Genomic DNA, 21570 nt, shown 5'->3' with positions numbered 1-21570 from the left:
AAAAACTGATGTTAAAATGGTGTGGCATTTTATGACCAGCATACAGAAACCTGAAAGAATTAAGTAATTTGCAAATTTAAATTCTATAAAGATGCCTGGCTTGACTTCGACATGCCACAGAAAAATCTACAAACAGCTTCAATGTATGTTGGAAATCCTTTAAAGTGGATTTTCTTATTACTCGTACATTTTCCTAGAAATATAAAGCATCTGTGTTGTTAATGTAAAAACTGACGCGTTATAAGACTCCATTGATCTCACAAATGGAGAAACTCACTTGTGTAACATTGTGAAATAAACAAACAAAGACAGCCCAGCTTTGCCATACAACAGTTTTTCAATGTGACTCTAAATCATTTACTAAATAAAACAGAAATAAAACAGAAATATTACCATAATGGATAGGTAATGTGGCAAACTCTATCTGCTGTTGAAGATCGTGTAATATTAAATGGATTCAATATGAGACTCTTTCTTCAACTAATTTCCAAGAACCAGAAAGAACATTTAAATTTCAGTGTCTATTAACTATTTATACACACGCACAAGTCAATCACAGGTGGGTTTACCCGAGAATCCATCTTAAAAGCAGAGCATTCGGCATCTCTGTGTCATGAAATAACAGTGTGTATGTGAGCAGCGGTGGAATCCAAAAAACATTAAACATTTTCTGTGTGGCTGAGACGGTAAAGACCTTTCAGGTCTTCACCATTCTTGAGCCTCTCCGCGACTCTGTGGACGGTCATCCGGCTGATGTTCAGCTGTTTGGCTATGTCAGACTTGTTGTGGCCATCTCAACTCTTTTGACTTCCATCTTGATACAACTTCACCGGAGAACAAATGTGTATTAATGACACCTGCCTATAAGGTAGAACTTTCAGTTTGTTTAATGGAATTTTTCACTCCGACATGTAAACGTCTCTAAAGATCATGAAACCGTGTAACAGAACTTTTGCAAAGCCCGGTACAAACATATCTTTTTAGTTTTAACAAGCTACTAGTACAACAGTGTTCAGAAAGGGGCCAGAAACATGGAAAACAAATTTCTGTTCAGCCAATTCAAGTACTATAAAGGACCTTCAGGTAAAAGTCGCCACATCAGGCAGTCTTTAGACCACCAGCGTTGGTGTTTGTGTGGCCCACCACCACAATAAACCTCCAATGGTGCACATAAGTCAACACTACAGTCTTCAAGTGTGGAAATCTCCGATCCCAACCCAATATCAAATCCTCAGTTCATAGTTTGAAAGCATAATTTGTCCCTGCTTTGCCATTTACTCATGTCCAACCATATTAGACTTGTCACAACACAATGTGCACTGCATACTGTACTTTTCTTTTTGTTCAAAATCTAACACTTGTGGAATGTAGGCAGCGTTGCCATCAAATGCTCGACGCAAGATCAAAGCAGCGCATAACACCTGCAGAGCAGAAAGCACTAAATGTTACCTTTGTGAATGCCAGCTCTGCGTGTGCTTATTGTCACCCGACACCTGAGTTTCTAACAAGGCAGATTTGTCAGAGAAAACTTTTCTCACACCTTTTTCCACAAAAGGTTGCCTCTAGTTCATGCAGCATCAAAAGAGTCTGCTGCATGAGAGAATACAAAATGAAAGCATCAAGAGCATCCGTCATTGTCAGATGTTTTGCATTAAATATTCATCTATCTGCCTGTTTGTTTTTGGGCTGTTTGATGTTTGCTGAGGTGTAGTAACACATCTGTTTGACACGAATCAAACGAAATAGCACTGACTGACAGAGGAGGGTGGAATAAGAGCAGCGATTCCTTAAAATAAACATCTCAGCCTTTCCTGTGCTGCGATAGAGGACGGGAAGAATCTTTTGAAAAATACATCAACGCCTACGCCTTCATTTAAACAAGAAGCGAGTCTGATGATATAAAACAGAAGCAATTATTCACGTTATATCAAAGAGGCACTAACTGATCTTCCCAGCTGTGATGCTTAAATGTGTGTTTTTAATGCTCTGATTACACAAACAGGTGACTATGAATCAAATAAACTTGAGATTTTTGAAACCTTGTTGCAGGAAGCTTCGATTTACAGCTACACCACAAACTCCATAAGGCCCAGCACAGCAATATATAAGCACTGTATACGTGAAGGCTACATTTTGAAAGTGACAGGCTGAAGGACTTAGTAAAGCGTGCTAGTGTGGAGTATGCAGAGTGGGATTTGCACGAGTCCAACTCTCAAGATCATTTGATAGAACAAGTTTTAGTACATACAGGAATGGCTGAGATGCACTTAATAGTGTGTGGATGTTTTATGCATAACACTGCCTGATATGGATGTTTGTGTAAGAAGTTGGAAAACCTTTGGGATACACCGTATATTGTAACCTTGCCTTGGTGCTTCATTCAGTAAAAAGGAGGCCAGACAGTGATGAACAGGAGTGAAAGGTTGAGCCGGCTGGGTCTCTTTCCTGCAGGGCGTCGGTTCAAACCCGTCGGACAAACTGGCTCCTGCTGGCAACCATCTGAACACAGCAGAGACAAATCTTAGCTTTTAGTAACACACAAGGACAATGCAGTTGATGTAAATAGCAGGGATGTGCTGGAATTTTTGAAAGCTGAGGTCTAAATTTCAGAAAATCTGCAAACATTATGTGCTATTTTTTAATTATCTTATTATTTTCATATCGTATTCAGTCCATGTCTTCAAAACCAACATTTACCCCATCATACAATTCTACCAGTCTCCAAAGGAATTTAAACACATGACAACATACTGTATATATACTACCATTCAAAAGTTTGGGGTCACTTAGAAATGTCTGTATTTTTGAAAGAAAAGCATTTTTTTCAATGAAGATAACATGAAATTAATCAGAAATACAGTTTAGACATTGTTAATGTGCAAATTGACTATTCTAGCTGGAAACAGCTGACTTTTAATGGAATATCTCCAGAGGGGTACAGAGGAACATTTCCAGCAACCATCACTCCTGTGTTCTAATGCTACATTTTGTTAGCTAATGGTGTTGAAAGGCTAACTGATGATTAGAAAGGTAGTGTCTACAGATACGGACCCGTATCCGTAGCCCACAGGCTACGGGTACGGCACTTTCCATTTGCCAGACAGATACGGACCGTACGCGAGTCTCGCGAGTGAAGAAGCTGCTAACCACTGCAAACTGTTGAAAGGTAAGCAAAGGTTAGGGTTAGGGTTAGTGTTAGGGTCAGGTTTCGGGTCCGTACCTGTAGTACCGATGCTACGGGTCCGTACCTCCAGCGTCTACCGGGAGTCACGTGACCAGATCTCGCGTATCTGATTGGCAAATGCCAAGTGCCGTATCCGTAGTCCACAGACTACGGGTCCGTATCTCTAGCAACAACCGATTAGAAAACCCTTGTGCAACTATGTTAGCACCAGAGGTGGGTAGATTAGCCAAAAACTGTAAGAGTAACATTACTGGGCGCCCTTATAGCTCAACAGGTTACACGGGCAAACCATGTATAGGGGCTGGTCCCCGATGCAGAGGCGCGGGTTCGATTCCCGCTGGATTCCTTTGCTGCATGTCTCTCCCACATTTCCTGTCTGTCTCTTCACTGCACCTATCAATTAAAAAAAAAAAAGCCGAAAAAGGCCCCCCAAAAATAGTAATGGTATTTCAAAACAATATCACTCAAGTAAAAAGTAGTCATGCAAAAGAATCATTCACCAAAAAAGCATTTGGTGAGAAGACTACTGAGTAACTGTTTTATTGTAATGACATTATACACACACACACAGCTCCATCACGCGGACCTACCAAGCCTGACGTGACTCCTCACTTGTTGCCCGTGTTAGTAAACAGAAGACAAAAGACGGAGATATTCATGCTAATGCTATGCTAATGTTGTCAGAGTCTGAAGCAAAATCAAACTTCTTGAAAATTCTTCAGTTTTTTCCATTCCCTGTCTGCTACGTGCGGAGAGCTCGTGCCACTATGCCGCTACAGTTCGTATGAAGTCATGTGACCTCAGGGCGAATCTGTTAGTCTGTAAATCTGTCTGACGGTGTGCAACATTACTCAAAAATGGACCAACAGATTTGGATGGAATTTTTAGGGAAGGTCAGAAATGACACAAGGACCAAGTGATTAAATTTTGGCATTGGTGCGGCTTATAATGTGGATTCACGGCTTCGTTAAAGATTTCCCATTGCCACTAACACCGTGTCTGCTGACGATCACTTGATTGCGATCCCACTACAAATTGACCATGATTTATCAGTTGGAAATCATACAACTGCGGGGTGTTTCTCATCAATTCCTGCCGACCGCTACATATTTAGGCTACTCGATGTAGCAAACCCCAGCCAGACACGTTAAGCTAAGCCATTAGCCTTATTTGAACACAGATTCACCTCTCTGTCCTTCACTCATTTCTTCGCCGTAACACCTTGTCCTCGTTATGTGCTTATTAGTTCAGACACATCCTTTGCTAGACAGCAACAGCGGAACAGTTTTCTGTCATCTTTACGTGAATTTCCGTTGGCAGCGTTTTCGTCGTGTCAAGTAACCGCTTCTTAGACAACACTTCCTGTGCCGCTGGAATGGTGACAACATAAAAGCATGAAACATACGCCTTCAAAATAAAAGCATGGAGGGAACGGCTATTTTAACACTAGCAAAACAAGGGCTTGCCAAAAGTGATGAACTGATCAACACACCTTTATAAGTATGATTTACAGGCACTTTCGTATCCATACATAACATGCACAACACATGCCTGTGCTCAGCACAAAGTCATTTTTTATTAAAGATTTCATCCGTTGGAAATGAAAGATGGATGGATGGATGGACGGACGGACGGACGGACGGACGGACGGACGGACGGACGGACGGACAGACAGACAGACAGACAGACAGACAGACAGACAGACAGACAGACAGACAGACAGACAGACAGACAGACAGACAGACAGACAGACAGACAGACAGATAGATAGATAGATAGATAGATAGATAGATAGATACTTTATTTATCCCCATAGGGAAATTGTTGTATCCGGCAGCTCATATAAAACACTACAAAAAACACATAAAAACATCGTCACATGTAAAAACATAAAACATGTAAAAAACATAAAAACATAAAAAACATAAAAGGGGCAACCGAGTTGAAGGTGGGGGAGCTATGAGGAGTTATATAGTCTGATGGCTGAGGGGATAAAGGATCGCCTGAAGCACTCCGTCCTGCAGCGCATTGAAAGCAAATGGTCACTGCGGCTGCTCATATAATGTGTCAACTGAGCAGCCTTGGCGGAGTACTGCACTCTCTGAGTGCTTTTCTAGTTTCTAATGTGGTAAATAAAAAAGTAAGGAGTCGAGTGCAACCCAGTGTAATGGAGTAAGAGTAGTGTAAAGAGTAAAACTACTCTCAGAAGTACTTTTTTTCCTGAAAAGTTGCTCAAGTAAATGTAACAGAGTAAATGTAACTCGTCACTACCCACCTCTGGTTAGCACCTGAATAAAAGTGTGAGCTTTCATGGAAAACATGAAATTGTCTGGATGACCCAAAACTTCTTCCCGATCAATATGGATATTTATGCAGATATTTGGGTAAATGCTTGCCTGATATTTCAAATACTTTTAGAGATCATTTTTCAAAAGAGCCCATCAGCCCACTTTGAGCAGGTCTGAGGTTTAGTTTGGACAGCAATAATGAGAAATTATCAAAGGTAAATGCTTGAAATTGTCACCATTATTTCTCATCTTGTCACTGATTCAGAATCTGTAATATTGAACAAGCAGATGAAACAGTTTCTGATTATGGGCAAGATGAAATAAGGAAAAAAAATGGAAGCAGCTTTAAAAAGTCACACTTTGGCGCAGATAAAACCAGAAAAAATGATAACATAGAAGTGAACAGGTGATATTTTCAGATTAATATGTAGGCTCATGTCACAGTAATAAAAAATAGCACACATGGAGCCACAGGCTGGAGACGACCACGAGGCAAGCCCCGCACTCGATGGCTCGACATCATTGCGGAGGACCTCCGACAACACGGAGTTACCATGAAGGATGCAGATCTGCTGGCACAAGACCGCCTGTACAGTACTGGAAAAACCTGGTTCATCTGGTCGGCTCTACGCAACAGGACAGGACACCAGCCCCAATGCAGGAGCAAGACTGACTGACTGACTGATGGAGTACTTTTTAATATGAAATATTGGTCCCAAAAGTGACTGTAAAAAAGTGACTTCTGGACTATTGTTATTGTAAACTATGGATTATGGCAACTTCAAGTAGGCAAATGTTTAGATAAAAGCCTTTCAAGGCAAAACCTTTAAACTAGCCTGTGTTTTACTTAGAGGAAAATGAGAGGTTGCATTCTACAATATGCACATCTTAAATCCTGGCTGATAAACTAACCAAGAGGGAAACACTGCAAGAACAAATGAAATTAAGCTGATGTGAGTTGTTGCCTCACCCTTCTGAATCAGTGAAGAAACAGGGAGGTTGTGGCCGTTTTCTCAGCTGCTCGTCCCTCCTCCTTCTCTTCCTCTCCTCTTCCTCTTCCTCTTCCTGCAGGAGGTGGAAGCAGCTCTGGCCCCACTTAACTGCTGATGCCAAACGCCTACAAAGCAGAGCAAGCAGGAGCCATAAATACAGGGCATCACCGGCGTGCTTGAATAATGATATACGCTGACCAAAAAACAAAAAAAAAATGCATAAACCACAAATGTCAAGCCCCCGCATTAATCTCCCGTCTTTGTCAGAGGCATGAAAGTACCATCAAAGCCAATGAGTTATGGCCAAAAAGCCCTCGTCTGTCATTAAAACGATCCCTCACAAGGATACATGCGCACACTGTAAATCAACCAAATCAGAGCGCTCCGAAGCAGCAGGCAGCCACAAATGACACCTAACTAGAGCATTATGGGAGAAACGTGCCACGTCTGGCCAGATTAATGACATAATTATGGCAGTTTAGCTTCCAACCATAACCTTTCCTCAAATATTGTTTGCTTGTTTTTCTCATGCTGCACGCGTAATTACCTTTTGCATTAACGCCGGGGTGGAAAATTAAAAGACGAGGCGACAGTCGAGGTGACTTTGCCAGCAGAAACCAGCCGAGGTGGAGCAGCTCCTCGTTCCTCAATCATTTCAATACTTGGCCTTCTCGTGAGTGAAGGAGGCTGAAGAAAGCGGGTCAAAGAGCAGGTGGCCGCGATGCTTGTTATGGTGCGCTTGGAGTGGAGAGTGGAGGCGGTGCGCGTTCCCCTTTGTTGCTGGAATGAACTGGGTTCTTCAAAAGGAATATTACAGAGCGGTTTGTGCTTTAAAATGAAATGAAAGTCGTGCCTCAGCTCGCAGTGGTGTTGTTGAACCTCAGCAGTCAACAGGAATCTCAATATGACTGTGACTCCCAGATAAGCAGACATCAAATCAAAAAGACAATATCCAGGGGGAAAAAATGCATATAGGTTAGAACAGTAATTCAATATCACCGTTGATGCTTTCAGTGTGTCAAGATGATATGAAAATTGTATTGTCCTCTCCAATATTCTGCTGTCAAGGTGAATGATTTCAAGCAACCTATAATTACAAAACTAGCAATGTGAGTCACTGCGGTGCTGTAGTGGATTGTATTAGATTATATTGATTTACTTTAAAGTGTCCAGGGAAAGGTATATTATTGCACATGGAATACACATTTCTGACATCCAGGGACGAAAAATTCATCCTGTTCACTCAGGAACAGTTGGTAGCAGTGAAGCAGCGGTGTCAAACATATAGCTTATGGGCCAAAACCGTCCCACCAGAGGGTCCAATCTGGTCCACAGGATGAATTTGCAAAGTGTAAAACTACAGAGAAGAAAATTAATACTTACAGAGTGAAAATGAATAGTTACTGTGGAAATATTGTGCAGTATAATGTCAGTACAAGAGTTTGGTTTGCTGGAACCCTATTACTGATGCACTGCCACAACTTTTAGACATTTTTATAGATAAATGTTATACATTTAAAAAGCAGGAGAGCAACTTAACCTTAACCATTCCCTTTTAGTTTGTGTGGTGTTTCAGTTCAGGTGGTCAGGATTACTGCACAGAAGTGAAAATGAATGTAAATTTAAAACAAATTGAAGATCTTGACAAGTTGTTTTGATCATAAAGTAAAATACTAAATTGTTCAGTTCCAGATGACTGTGACTAAATGTTTTGTGTCTTTGTAGACACACTGTGATCTGTAAGCTGTAATGCATAACATGATAAACTCAGATATATTGTTGTTAAAATTTCACTCATTTTTCTTATGAAATTTCAGTTTGTTCATAATGTTTTGTAAAAGATAGTTCATGAAGAGAAAAATCTGGAGTTATTTATAGGTTATTATGCTCTGATTTTACTGGTCCGGCCCACTTGAGATCAAATTGGGCTGCATCTGGCCTCTGAACTAAAATGACTTCAACACCTCTGCAGTAAAGAGCCGAGAAGCGCGGTCATGTGAATTTACAAGACAGGAAAAAACTGACAGCTGGCTACCTGCCAGGATTTCATCAAACATAAGTGGGGACACATTAAATAGAGAGCCGGGAATGCTCCTTCTTGAAATTTTGGCCATCAAACACTTGAAGTCCTGCATTCTGATGAATTTTTGTGCACTAAATTGCTCCTTTCCTACATCAATTTATGGTGTAAATGCCTTTATAAATTAAAAGAAGAGCCCAAATTTAAGATTTGAAGTGAGATTTTGAAATAAAATGGAACATAATGCAGAGAGACTCCGGCATTCTGCATTATTTTCAAATATTTACTCTCCTGTGGATCAAATTTTCTGATTTAACGTCATCCTTCATGAGATGACACACGTTATTTACTTGCCTGTCTTCCTTTGTGGCTTTTGTTTGGAGAAGTGATACAGCATCTTTGCAGTATGTGCATCTCTACTCTTATAATATTCTATTTTTATTGCAAATACTACCAATTTGCAATTTTGTTCTACACTTCTGTCAATACCAGCATTTTAGGTACCTTATTGCTATTTCTACATCTAGCATGATTTGCATGCCAGTTACATGCTTTTTTCTACATTGTTCCTTTATCTATCTGTCTGAAACACATGTGAGCTGCTGGATACATTGAATTTCCCCAAGGGAATGAATGAAGACTCGTCTTTGTTGGCAGCAATGTTGCATTTACGAGTAAACAGCAAAAGTCCTTCAGATAAGACAGTGGGGGAATTCGCAGTCTTATAGCAGCAGAAGAGGATAGTGCAAAGCATAGGGATATCAGTGGAAAATAAACAAAAGCAAAAAAATATAGATTACCAATGTTGGTATTGCACAGATTCCTGTGAATGTGGAAAAGGACCAATATTTCACAGGGTTAATATATATGTAGGAAAACTTTAATATTGCTCAGATTCTTGTACTTGTTGGGAAAAAAAGATGTTGTGCAGGGTCTTTTAAAGGCACAAAGTATTCACAGCACAGACTGGAATGCACTGATGTTGCACCAAAGTGAAATTCCTATGTGCAGCCGACTGCCAGCAGTCTGAAAAGGATTTCATTCTTTCATGTTTTTATTTGGCGTTTAATACTGAAGGAGATTTATTTACCTGTGCCCCCATCTAAAATCTACGTCCATGCAACTGGCTTACAAAAACGAAAATTAACTGAAGTCCCAGCGAACAGCACTAAACTTCGAGGTGTTTTAGGTCACACGGCTCCTAAAGACTTTATCTCAATCATTACAAAAGCAACTGGTGTAAAACGGTGGACACATTTTTTTTCCATTTGTACAAATGCCATAAAATTGCTTTTAATGTTATGAGACGTTGAGTGATTTAATCCAATAAAATTTGCCTCAGAGTTTCAAAGAGTTGCACCAGTATGTTATTTAATTCATGCAGGGAGCTAACGGGAGGTCAGCTGGCTCTACAACTAATGTACATGTCTGCTTTCAAGTAGCTCAGCCAAGGAAGGACTCCAGCATTCTACAAGCTCAAACATGCCCAGAATGTCTCCAGTGAACAACTTACTTTGGAATTAAAGGGGAAACATCTTGGAACACAGAATCCAAAGTTACATAATTAGAAGTTTTCTTCCATCAAAATGATCCCGTCCTGTCTTAAAATGGATTAGATGTAACTCTACATCGTTGCTTCTGCTAGAATGTATAGATCTACAGAGTCTTAATGCAGCCTTCTCTATTTGGTGCAGCTCAAGCACACCAGCTCTCCCATGAATCTGCTCCAATGCTGTAAAACTACTCCACACTGCACTGGCAAGTTGTAATTCAGCTGTACGTGTTACAAGGGGAAACTGAATCTGAAGAAGGATAATGGCATCACAGAAAGACAAGTTGATTGGTTTCTTTAGGTTTGGTAAGTAATACCCTGGAAGTCTGAATCCATATTTTTGAGATTGTCGTCAGTACACTGCAGCTTCAAGGTGAAAATGCTCCACCCTGGTGTCGACTGCTTATCTCACTTGTTTTGCACAAAATTACATTCTATCTAGCTAAACTACATTGGCATTTACATTATGAAAGCCAAGTTTTTGTTTTGAAATTAAGATTTTTCCCATCTGTGATGTTGACATAAAGGCTTCCACTTTGAAAGGACTACAAAATCTGCATGATTAGGTTCAAGAAGATCAGCATCAGACAAGGACAATAGAACTTTGATCCAGGAGAACCAGCATTCTCCAGTGTGAGTATTCTGACAGGTTTCCACAGACATCCGTGCACGTATAAGACTTAACCAAAAGTGTATTCATTCCTATGAGAACCCGTGTTTGTGAAACTCTGTTTTCTGGACAGGTCGCCAGTCTGTAACAGGGCTACATATACAGACAAACAATCACTCTCACAGCAACGGGCAATTTAGAGTAATCAATTAACCTCAGCATATTTTTGGACTGTGGGAGGAAGCCGGAGTACCCGGAGAAAACCCACACATGCACAGGGAGAACATGCAAACTCCATGCAGAAAGATCCCAGGCCCAGACCAGGATTTGAACCAGGGATCTTCTTGCTGCAAGGCAAAAGTGCTAACCACAATCCACTGTGCAACCCCAACCCTAGACCGGTCATAATGTTTTTTTGAGAAACACACCATACTATGATGTTTTTACAATGGTGGTTCTACTATGGAACCAGTATGACATGTTCAGGCATTCTTTGTGTGAAAACTCAGAGATTTCAGGTATCAGAAGGTGATTTCAACTTTTTTTGTGAACTTTCTGCTTCAGCTTTAACTAAATTTACTTCACTAAGCCAGCCCTCTGGACTTCGGTATGCTGTGTTCCTATTGGCTGTCCAGGTGGCTGCTTGGTGTTATCAGGAACACCTGAGCAGCTCACTGTCTTACTGCTTTATGTCTGCAGTCAAACATTTCCTCTGCTTCTCTTCACCACTGAACTGGGCTCTGTTGCTTTAGTTTGTTCTTTAGGCGTTAGCTTGCAGCTTCCAGCAATAAAATCATCTTTAATGTGTTTCTTGGTGTGTTTTAGTGCTTTGTACTGGATAGTTGTCTTGGTAAATGTGGTTCTTTAGCCACAATTAGCACATGCTGCTAATGTGTGCAGTGATTAGTGGATGTGGTGCAGCTGAGTTGTGTCTTTATCTTGGCTGTAGTGAGTCTTCAGAGGTTTTTGGTCAGACACATTCTGTATTCTTGTTTGTGAACCAATGCTGGTTGTGCAGAAGGTAAGAGTTCCTGTCCTGATTCTGTTTAAAGAGGTTCTCTGGTAGGCTGCAGGAGACTTTAGCGTTTGGGTTGTGCTAGTTTGGTTTTTGTACGGTTTCATTTGGACGACTATCTTGAGGCCCCTCCATGTGGTTTAGTGAGGTTTTCTGGAACAGTTCTACAAAGCAACCTGCAGCAGAAGAGACTTTGAGAGTTTTTAGGAAGTTCTGGAGACCAGACTTTAGAGCAGCACAAACATTTGCCAGCAGTTTGAGCAGGAAAAGGTGAGCTTCAGAGTAGAAATGAGAAGGAAACCTTCTTGACCCGTGTGGTGAGGTCCTGTACCAAGAGTTTGAGCATGTTGTGAAGAGTCTGTAGTTCTTTGGTCTGAAAGCACAAGAAGAGTCGAATCATTAAAGGAGAAAACGGGAGATATTGTTGGTTCTTCTGTCACTCTGCAGTTTCCTTAGACTGAATATAAAATTTATATTTTAAATGATTTACCATGTGAGCCCAAAAAGACTTCAATAAACTCCCTCCATCCCCTGGACACAACAGATTTTATTACCATTTAAATCTTTTTTTAAATGTTTTTGAGTTTTAATCTTAGTTTTAGCATAGTTTTTTCTCTTTGCTTGCTCAGTTTTGTCATCTGTGTGAAAGGTGCTAAACAAATAAAGTTGAATTGATAAACTGAATAATTGACTAACTCATGATTGTGACAACAGAAGTATTTTTATTGTGATTTAAAGGTTTGTTTCATTTTTAAAGTTGAGGTTAAAATCTTGACAGAAAAAACAATAAAAAAAATAAACTACATTCAAAGAAGCAATTTAATCAAAGGAAAGAAGCATTAATGGACAAGGTACGTTTTATCCGTTTGATTCCTGGCTATAAAAGACACAAGCAGAAACAAAAAATCAAGCCGTTTTTTCGTTTTGAGCAAAAAACAAAAAAAGCAGGAAACGGTTCGTTTTTTCATTTTTTCGTTTTGAACAAAAAACAAAAGAGGAAACGGTTGGTTTTTTCGTTTTTTCGTTTTCACCCCCAAAATGAAAATACGACTCCATATTTCGTTTCATTGGTGGGCGGGGTTTCAGAGCCCACCGGTGCACAATAAAGCTCCTGCCCATCACAATAAAGCTCCTGCGCTGGCAGGCATAGACAGACTGACTTTCATTGTATTGCCTGCCCCCACTGCACTTCCCCTAACTCTAAATCAAAGCAAGTCGTGTACACAGTAATGACAGTCATAACCAGTGGTGTAGTCTAGTTTTTTCTACTGGGTATACTCCAACCTCATAAACCAAAGCCAGGTCAGGTTCTCATATATGTGTGCATGCACTCACACGTCCACACGCACACACACACACACAGCAGCAGCTCCTTTATTTCAAACTACCAATTAGATACTTATAGACATTATAGCGTCAGCAGCTCCTCCTCCTGCCATCAGGTAGAGCTGATGTTTCCTCTTCATCAGGTAGAGCTGAAGTTTCCTCTTCATCAGGCTCCCTTTCCTAAATGTTAACCTTAGCTCCAGCTGTAGTGTTCCCTAAAGTGGCAGTATTCACAGGACAAGCAACAGGCTTATTAAAACACTGAAATGGTTTCATTTAGCTTTGCTTTCTTTTCTTGTTTTTTCTCCACTGACTGATGTTGGGTCATTAGAAGTTCTAGACTCATGTCCCTCTTCTTCTAAGCCAGGGGTATTCAGCTAAAATTCAGAGAGGTCCAGTCAGCAAAGGTCCAGAACATCATAATGTCTAACTTGAGTTACTGTGATATATGCTGATGTAACCTGGTAGTTTTATTAGAGTCTGCCTGTAGTCAAAAACTGACCGTCAGATAAATTCAGTACGGTTCAAAAACATTTAGACATTTATCAATAAATAACTTATATGTAACTGTATATCTTAGAATAAAGTGCAGAACTTAAAAAAGCATGACTGAACAACCTGAATCAACTTCTATACATCTTTAACAATACATAAATCTCATAAATGTAAACAATTGAACACTTTTACATTTTTGTCTGTCTCATATCACTCCCCTAATATCTCTGCTGCTTAATGGGAGAGCTGAGCTGCTGCTTGTTTGAGCCGTTCTCAAAACATATTTTGATTATGTTCATAGTTGAGAAAGCTGCCTTACAGCTGTTTGCTGAGCCAAACATGGTCAGCATGTGACCACAGTCTGTCCTCTAGAGATGTATAAGGCACAAAAGATACGACTCTCACAGCCGATGCTTTGTAGTGAATCTGAAGAGCTGACTCCTAACGTATTTAATGGAGTATGGAGTTTAACACTGTCCTCACAGAAAACACGTTACTGGATCCTAGATTAAAGAAGCTTGCCTTCAGTGGCAACAGAGCTATTGATGAGAAACTTCAGAGAATAAGAGCAGCAGTCTGACACCTCCACCATCAGTCTGTCTATGCCTGCCAGCGCAGGAGCTTTATTGTGATGGGCAGGAGCTTTATTGTGCACCGGTGGGCTCTGAAACCCCGCCCACCAATGAAACGAAATATGGAGTCGTATTTTCATTTTGGGGGTGAAAACGAAAAAACGAAAAAACCAACCGTTTCCTCTTTTTTTGTTTTTTGTTCAAAACGAAAAAACGAAAAAACGAACCGTTTCCTGTTTTTTTTGTTTTTTTGCTCAAAATAAAAAAACGAAAAAACGGCTTGATTTTTTGTTTCTGCTTGTGTCTTTTACAGCCAGGAATCAAACGGATAAAACGTACCTTGTCCATTAATACAATAAAATTTTGAAAAAGAAAATTAAACATTGAATGCAATTGAATTAAACAGACAAAATATTTAATTACATAATTAAACAGAAGATACAAAAAATGTAATAATGAAATTTAATTTTTTAGACAAAAATATTAAACATTAAAGATGAAATGCTTTAGATAATTAAACATTTAAAAATACAATTAAAAAGAATATAAACAAAACGGATAAAAAGCGGGTGACAGCCGTGTGTCATGTGGCACAATGGATACGCTGGCATTGCTGGAAGATCACGTGAAGAATGGAGAGAGATTTTAGGGATCACGGGGATTTCCTGGCCCATGATGATGACTGGCTAATAGGTCGATTCAGATTCCCTAGAGCAGTACTCTTGGATCTATGTGCTGAACTGGGCCGTCCTAGACCGACCCACCCGCCGAAACCGCGCCATCCCGGTACAGACACAGGAGCTGACCACTCTGGGGTTTCTGGCGACACCGGCTCCTTCCAGCGGGAATTGGCCAACAGGTATGTGTTTTATATGAAGAATATATGAGGTTACATTTGTTGTCTAAATCCTATCTGGGTCTGATATACAGTTACATGATGTCCTTTAGGTCTGGGATATCACAACCATCCCTCAGTGCTATAATGCCAGCTGTTTTGGATGACATTATAAACATGACCAGTCAATACATCAAGTTTCTTTACACTGTGGGTGAACAGGCCAACATTAAACGGCAATTTGCAGCAATGTCCGGTTTCCCAAATGTAATCGGCATAACTGACTGCACTCATGTTGCTGTAAGGGCTCCGAGTGAAAACGAATTTGTCTATGTGAACCGAAAAAATGTACATTCAATCAGTGCACAAATTATTTGTACATCGGACATGATCATAACAAATTTAGTGGCAGGGTGGCCTGGGTCAACACAAGATTCATTCATCCTGACGCACAGCAGTGAAAAGACTGCAGGCCGGCGCTGTAAAACGCCGTGGATCAGCAGCTTATTAATATACAGATACATTCATGAGTTACTTTGCATTGACCATTCATGGTAAAATGTGGGTGTGTTGTGGGCGGAATGTGAGGTGGATCCACCTGTGCAATCTTCCAGCTGGTGTGTGATTTATAAAGAAATTGCATGCAGCTGTGCTTACGCAAAGTTTTATAAATCAGGGGCGAAGGGCATACGCCCATTTCAGATTTTCGGCGTAGGCAAACTCTTAGTATGGATCCTACGCAATGTTTTATAAATGACCAAAATCCATGGAGTCGGCTCCAGAGAAATGAAGGGAGGTCAACTTTAATCAACCTCCATCCAGATGTTCAATTTGATATCTTTACTTTGAGATTTTTAGCACCACAAACCTTTAGTATCACACTTTATTTTCATTTATTAGGACTTTAATGGAATCCACCAGCAGATTTAGTTTTTGTTGAGAAACTTTATTCTTGTCATCGTGGGACTGCAGTATTTAAAACTGTTCCTTCTATTTGACCTCATGTTTTAGTTTTAGTGGAGAAAATTGTTTTAATTGTCCATTAGTTTTTTTTAAAAACCAAATAATAAATTGGATTAGTCAAGAGGTTTAAATTTCTTCCTTTGTCATATAATAAATATGACAAAAAATATAAAAATAAAGCGTCTTGAGACAATTTGACCTGTAATTGACATTATATAAATAAAATTGAATTTAAATTGTATGTACCTTGTAATGTTGCAGTAATTCAGCCATATATGCTGGAAAACACATTTTCTTTGTCCATTAATCTGTTGATTGTTTTCTGATGTTCTCATATTTGTGAAATTTAAGTTGTGATGGAACGGTTTCCTTGCAGAGGAAAAAGAGATGATAATGTTATTAGAATGTGCAACACCATTTATTTTATTTTTTAAATTTAATATTTTTATTTCTTCTTTTATTTCATTTTTAAGGTTTGGATATCCTTGAACACTATTTGAACAGAATGTAGATTCTAATGTTGTTATAAAGAATAATGCTGGAGATGTGCACTCATGTTGGAATATATCCACACTGTGAAGCAACCCTTATGTGCGCTGAACTGGAAATATTTTAGAAAAACACACTGAATTACAAGACTTTGCAGAACAGTGCACTAATGGTAATAGGTCGTAACCTAGAGAGGGCCGGTCTGAGGCATGAAAGTCCAGGGCTGAAAATGAGTCCCACTCCGGCCCTGTGTGAGAATATTCCCACAAAACACAACAGAGAATGCAGTGTAGGTGTGTAGGAACATACTTTAGTGGATACTGGATTGCACAGTTTGTTGTCCAGCATGTAAAAAACACAAGGTAAAAATCTGAGGGGTCTTTAATTAAAAATATGATAGAAATTTTCAAGTTCCAAAGCACTCAAACTTTTGCAGAGTTTTGAATGCATTGCATGTGTTCGACTTGATTTGACTAACTCAGTTGTCCAGAGCAACTTGCTGGGAATATTCCTGATAAACAAGACAAGAAAATAAGTGAGGCTCAGAGCCACAGTGACCTTACAATATTCTGGTGACCTTTCCTTTCCAGGCGAATTAGATTTTTATGCAAGGGTGAAAAAACAGGCAAGGAAAGGCACAAACACCTGCATATGTTCCAACCCTCTGCTGCTCCAGTTCTTATTTGTTATCTAGCAAGCAGCTGGCTGGTAATAATTCGCCCACAAGTGGAGCCAAGCACTTCAGCCTAGGAGGGGGCACTGAGCACTTGTGCTCCAGCATACTAATTTGGCTCCGTTCGGTGATACACCAAGTGCACCAGTTTAGCTCGGAGGCAAGTCTGTTCTATTTGCATACCACCACACCCCTGATATTACTTATTAATCTTCAGATGTGACATCTAAGTCCAAAATGCAGCAGTCTTAATTAAAGTGTGTTTCTATCAGCATCACTAATGACTCGTAGCTTCGAATTTGCAAAAAAGAAAAAAGTTTTTCCCTGGAGTAGCTGCAAGCTGCCAACAGTGTGGGAGGTGCTTCAGTGACCTTGCCTCCGACGTGACTAATTCCGTTAGCTCTTTGTGCTAAAGTGACTCTTTCACTTTACTTCAGCTAAATGTTTTAATTGGTTAATATCATCTAACTGGCAGGCAAGTGGGTGTCTTGGTGCTCATCTATGATGCACGACACGCACGAGTGTAACAACAAAACCGGCTGTGCTCGAGCCTGACTTGAAAGCAGAACAATAATACGCTGAAAGAAGAGGGGCGGAAGGGTGGGCGGCCGGGCGATGGAGGAAAGCCGCCGAGTCATTGACGGGCTGCGGTATTGGGAGTGACAAGAAAATAAAAGGCATTGAGAACCAGCAATGTATCATCAATACGCAAACACACAATGAAACTCGTGTTTGAAAGCCAAGAGACTCTGAAGTGAAACCCCATTATGCCTTTTCTCATCACCCCCGTCTGTCCCGGCAGTCAATATCAAGTTATTCTTCTCTGTGACAGTGAATCATGGCCACAAATCAGACGCTGGCTTGAAAAGCGGACTAAAGATGACAATGCTTAGCAGAGGGACTTGATAGGTTGTTAAAAATTGACTGCAATATGAAAAATTTAGACATTTGTCCATAGTGGTTGGATGGCGACGGCGGTGGAGGAAGGGGACAGTTTTTAACAGATCAGATCATGGAAGCCCTTGGATTGCAGCTTGTTGCCAGGCAACAAAAGAGATAAGGTTTGTGGTAGGTGAGGAATCTTTACAGCGATTAGACCAACTAAGATGCTGCGGCTCTATTTCCAGTTTATTCCCTGCATCCACTCCCATATTGTGATAAATTCCCATGTGTGAATCTCCAGTTCTGATAAAAGGCATCAGCATGGTGAATTTTGCAGGGTGTGATGCACAAGCTGCTGCAACATGACACAAACAAGGTGAAACACATTTCATAATTAAATTCTAATTATAAATCTAGCAGAAGAATGTAAGTTTGGCAGTGTCGTCTGTCAGCTACTACGTGACGAGGAGCAGGACTTGCTGACAAGACGGCGTGGGATGCTTCGTGTCAACATCGGCGGAGACAAATGGCAGACGGCGACAAAACACAAGCTGGTGCAGTCATAAATGACAGAGTAGCTGAGGCAAAGGGTGAGAGCCAAAACGCTCTCGTTAGGCTTCGCAGTGACGACGGGACGAAAAACAGGCAGCAAACGGCAGGAAATGTGAAACCAAACTGGACTCTAGTGAAGGCCTCATTCCAGACAACTTTACGGAGTGCCACAGCTTCACAGAAGGGACCGGTCGAGTGAAAATCTCTGAATTTGTGGCATAATTTCCACCTCATCTTCAAATGGAATAAAAAGAGACAATTATTACAGCTGTGTCTGTGCTTTTAGGATTAATTATGCGACAAATCCCTGTCCTACAGAGGAGGATTAGGGCCACTTGAAATACATTATTTGGCATTATGTAATGTGATTATCCCCCTTTTCTCGAATGTTTGCACCCTTTTTTGAATTCTGTCTTTAATCAGAGAGCTCCAATAATTTACTTTCAAATGGAGTCCATTCTCTCCTGGTAAGAAGATTTAAATAACTTAAATTCTTTGATCGCTATCTGCTAATACTATGGTTTGTAAAAGTCTACTAGACCTAATGGAATGATGGTTAAACTGTTGAACTAAATACATTTAGGCTGTCCTTATGAGGTGGTAGAAGCAGCAAAACATCAACAAATAGTGCAGTTCTATGAGCAGGTACAAAATACAACAATTATATTCTCTTATGTTAGCCTATACGGTAAATTTTACATCGGATATGTTAGAGCCTAGAAGGCAGCTATTCAACAAGGACAAAAAAATGATGCTTTTCCTCTTTAAAGTTTAACAAATTTGTGTTTTGTTCTCTAAATTTACCAATCAGAGGTCTGCTCTGAGACTTTCTGGGCTACTTAGAGGTACCAACCCTGAATTAGGCACCTTTGTTCACCCCTGAAAGAGGTTCTACTGAGTCGGTTCCTACTCCATAGCTATACCCAACACATATTTTGTATGTAGACAGTTTGCATCGAGGATGCTGCACCACCTTCCATTATAATCAATGAAACTGTCCACACAAGGTGAATGAACAGAGCTTAAATAGTGCCGAAACACTGCAGACCACAATGTTTCCCTTGTACACAGAATACATCATTAAGTGTGTATATTTTTTAAGCTTCCAGTAAAAAGGACATTACTATTTTGTGCTTATTCAATAACTTTTTATGGTTAACACTGTAACTTCCTCCTCTTACTGTCCTTAATGTTTGCTGACATTTTAACTATGTCTGGTTGTCTCTTGATATTGAATGTTATGACAATGAAAAGTTCAATTTGAATTGCCCTTTGCGATGAATTGTTTTTGGACTGTGGGAGGAAGCTGGAGTACCTGGAGAAAACCCATGCATGCACAGGGAGAACATGCAAACTCCATGCAAAAAGATCCTAGGAAGGTGGGGATGTGAACCGGTGATCCTAGCTTCTTCTAGCTGCAAGGTGAAAGCGCTAACCGCTAACCACTAACCACCAATCCACTGTGCAGTCTAAACTGAAATCAGTTGTATTGTAATGGATTGGGAGAAGTGCGGCCAGATAGCACTAAGTGGACGGTGAAGTGACCCTTCATCTGTGTTTGTGTGCTGTATTGAGAGGAGATGCTAATCAGATGGTTCATATTTCCATTATGACATACAGTACTGCTGAAAAAACAGACACCACCGTGTCAAATGTTCCCACCTAACTGTCTGAGCAGCAAAACAAAAGCAGCCTGATTAAGTTTAAGAGGTTCACTGTGGAAGGAGAAGCAGTGAGACGTATGAGCTTTCAACATGCGAGCTGACAGAGAATGAGGCTGCCATTTGGCCTAAAAGCCATCACAGCCTACCCAAATCATTACCACTGTATTCACTTGCAGGGATAAACAGCCACAATTCATCTGGGGGTTAGTTTCTCCGGTGAAAATGGCAACCTTTCCCCATAACACCTGTATGAATAATTCAGCACGCTGGGCTCTATCAGAGGCTGTCAGAAATGTCAGCTGGTTGGAAGTACCCTTAGCTGCCCCCAGAGGATGTTGTCTCTACACCCCACGGTGGGGTTAAGGGGTTGCGCACACACATTCACATCACACACATCTGACCAAATGCCACAGCTTTTTCAGTGGCAGGACTCCACTGCCTGCAAGCTGAGCATACCTGCAGTGAGCTTTTTTTTTTTTCAAAAAATGTTATTGTTAAATGTGGCTTTTTTCCATAAATAGGCTCCACTGCAGTCCTCATCTGTTTCAGAGGAAAACAGCAGCCAGACACCACAGATTCATATCAACACTGCTCAAAGAAAACAGACTGGATTGATTTTTTTTCCCCATATTTGCTAAACACCTACAGATGTAACTCTCACCTGGTGTGGCGCAGATGCTTCCTAAAAGGAAATGATATCCACCGTTTTTTTGTTGTTGTTTTTTTCCGGGCCGGCAAAACTCTGTAAAAGAAAGTGCAAGAAAACAAAGACATAAAAAACAAAAAGGACAGACAGCTATTATCCTTTTTGTCTTCTGAGTTGCTCTGGAGCTCTGAGCACTTCTTCATCCATGAAAGACTCTGCTGCTGCTGCTGCATCCCCATGTGACCTCTGCAGAGGCAAATCGGGCAGCAGGCCAAGAGTGGAAAAAATGTGCCTCTAATACGACTTCGCTTATGGAAATGACAGATAATCAGGCAATTAATCTCTACATAATTAACTGCAATGAGTAAAAGAAGGGAAAAAATCCCCTATGCAAGAGAAACCTGTGTTTTCTACAGTATAAATCAGATAACAGGCTGTGAGGAGAGAATAAATGTGGGCCTAATGATGAACAGTTGCACCTTACTTCCTCCTGTGGAATCTGGAGAGTTGCCGTTAATGGAACCGTCGTCTATCTTCAGTGTTTCTGCAGCCGCCTATGAATAGATCATCAGAGAGGAGGCAGAGAAACGTTATCTACGACCGGGTGTTCGTGACAAATGTTGATGCTTTTGTTTTTCAGTTGATTTATCTGGATCTATGTAAAACATGAAGTGCAAGGGGAACATGTTATCAGTTTATCCAACAGTTGTATGATGTTAAAAGCTTCATACCTGCATTCTGTCGAAGTTTTATCAGCGAAAAATAAATACACACGTCAAAATGCTAAAACAAGACAAATGTTCACTAAAGGC

At 40.4% G+C, this 21570-nt stretch overlaps 2 long non-coding RNA genes across 2 annotated transcripts; both read right to left on the bottom strand.

The window, feature by feature from the left end:
• Positions 1 to 2372: 2372 nt before the first annotated feature.
• Positions 2373 to 8247, bottom strand: LOC127534819 (uncharacterized). The gene is made up of 3 exons (XR_007943396.1): positions 7012 to 8247; positions 6443 to 6589; positions 2373 to 2499 (listed from the first exon to the last, which is right to left on the bottom strand). It is a non-coding gene; the product is annotated as an uncharacterized LOC127534819 (long non-coding RNA).
• A 439-nt stretch (positions 8248 to 8686) lies between these two features.
• Positions 8687 to 21317, bottom strand: LOC110946380 (uncharacterized). The gene is made up of 3 exons (XR_007943497.1): positions 21243 to 21317; positions 20774 to 20854; positions 8687 to 12034 (listed from the first exon to the last, which is right to left on the bottom strand). It is a non-coding gene; the product is annotated as an uncharacterized LOC110946380 (long non-coding RNA).
• Between the last annotated feature and the right edge of the window lie 253 nt (positions 21318 to 21570).

This window comes from Acanthochromis polyacanthus, chromosome 7 (assembly GCF_021347895.1).
Source record: "Acanthochromis polyacanthus isolate Apoly-LR-REF ecotype Palm Island chromosome 7, KAUST_Apoly_ChrSc, whole genome shotgun sequence".
In the NCBI taxonomy this organism is placed as follows: domain Eukaryota; kingdom Metazoa; phylum Chordata; class Actinopteri; family Pomacentridae; genus Acanthochromis; species Acanthochromis polyacanthus.
Note: the sequence above shows the minus strand (reverse complement) of the source record. Positions and strands in the feature narration are given on the sequence as shown.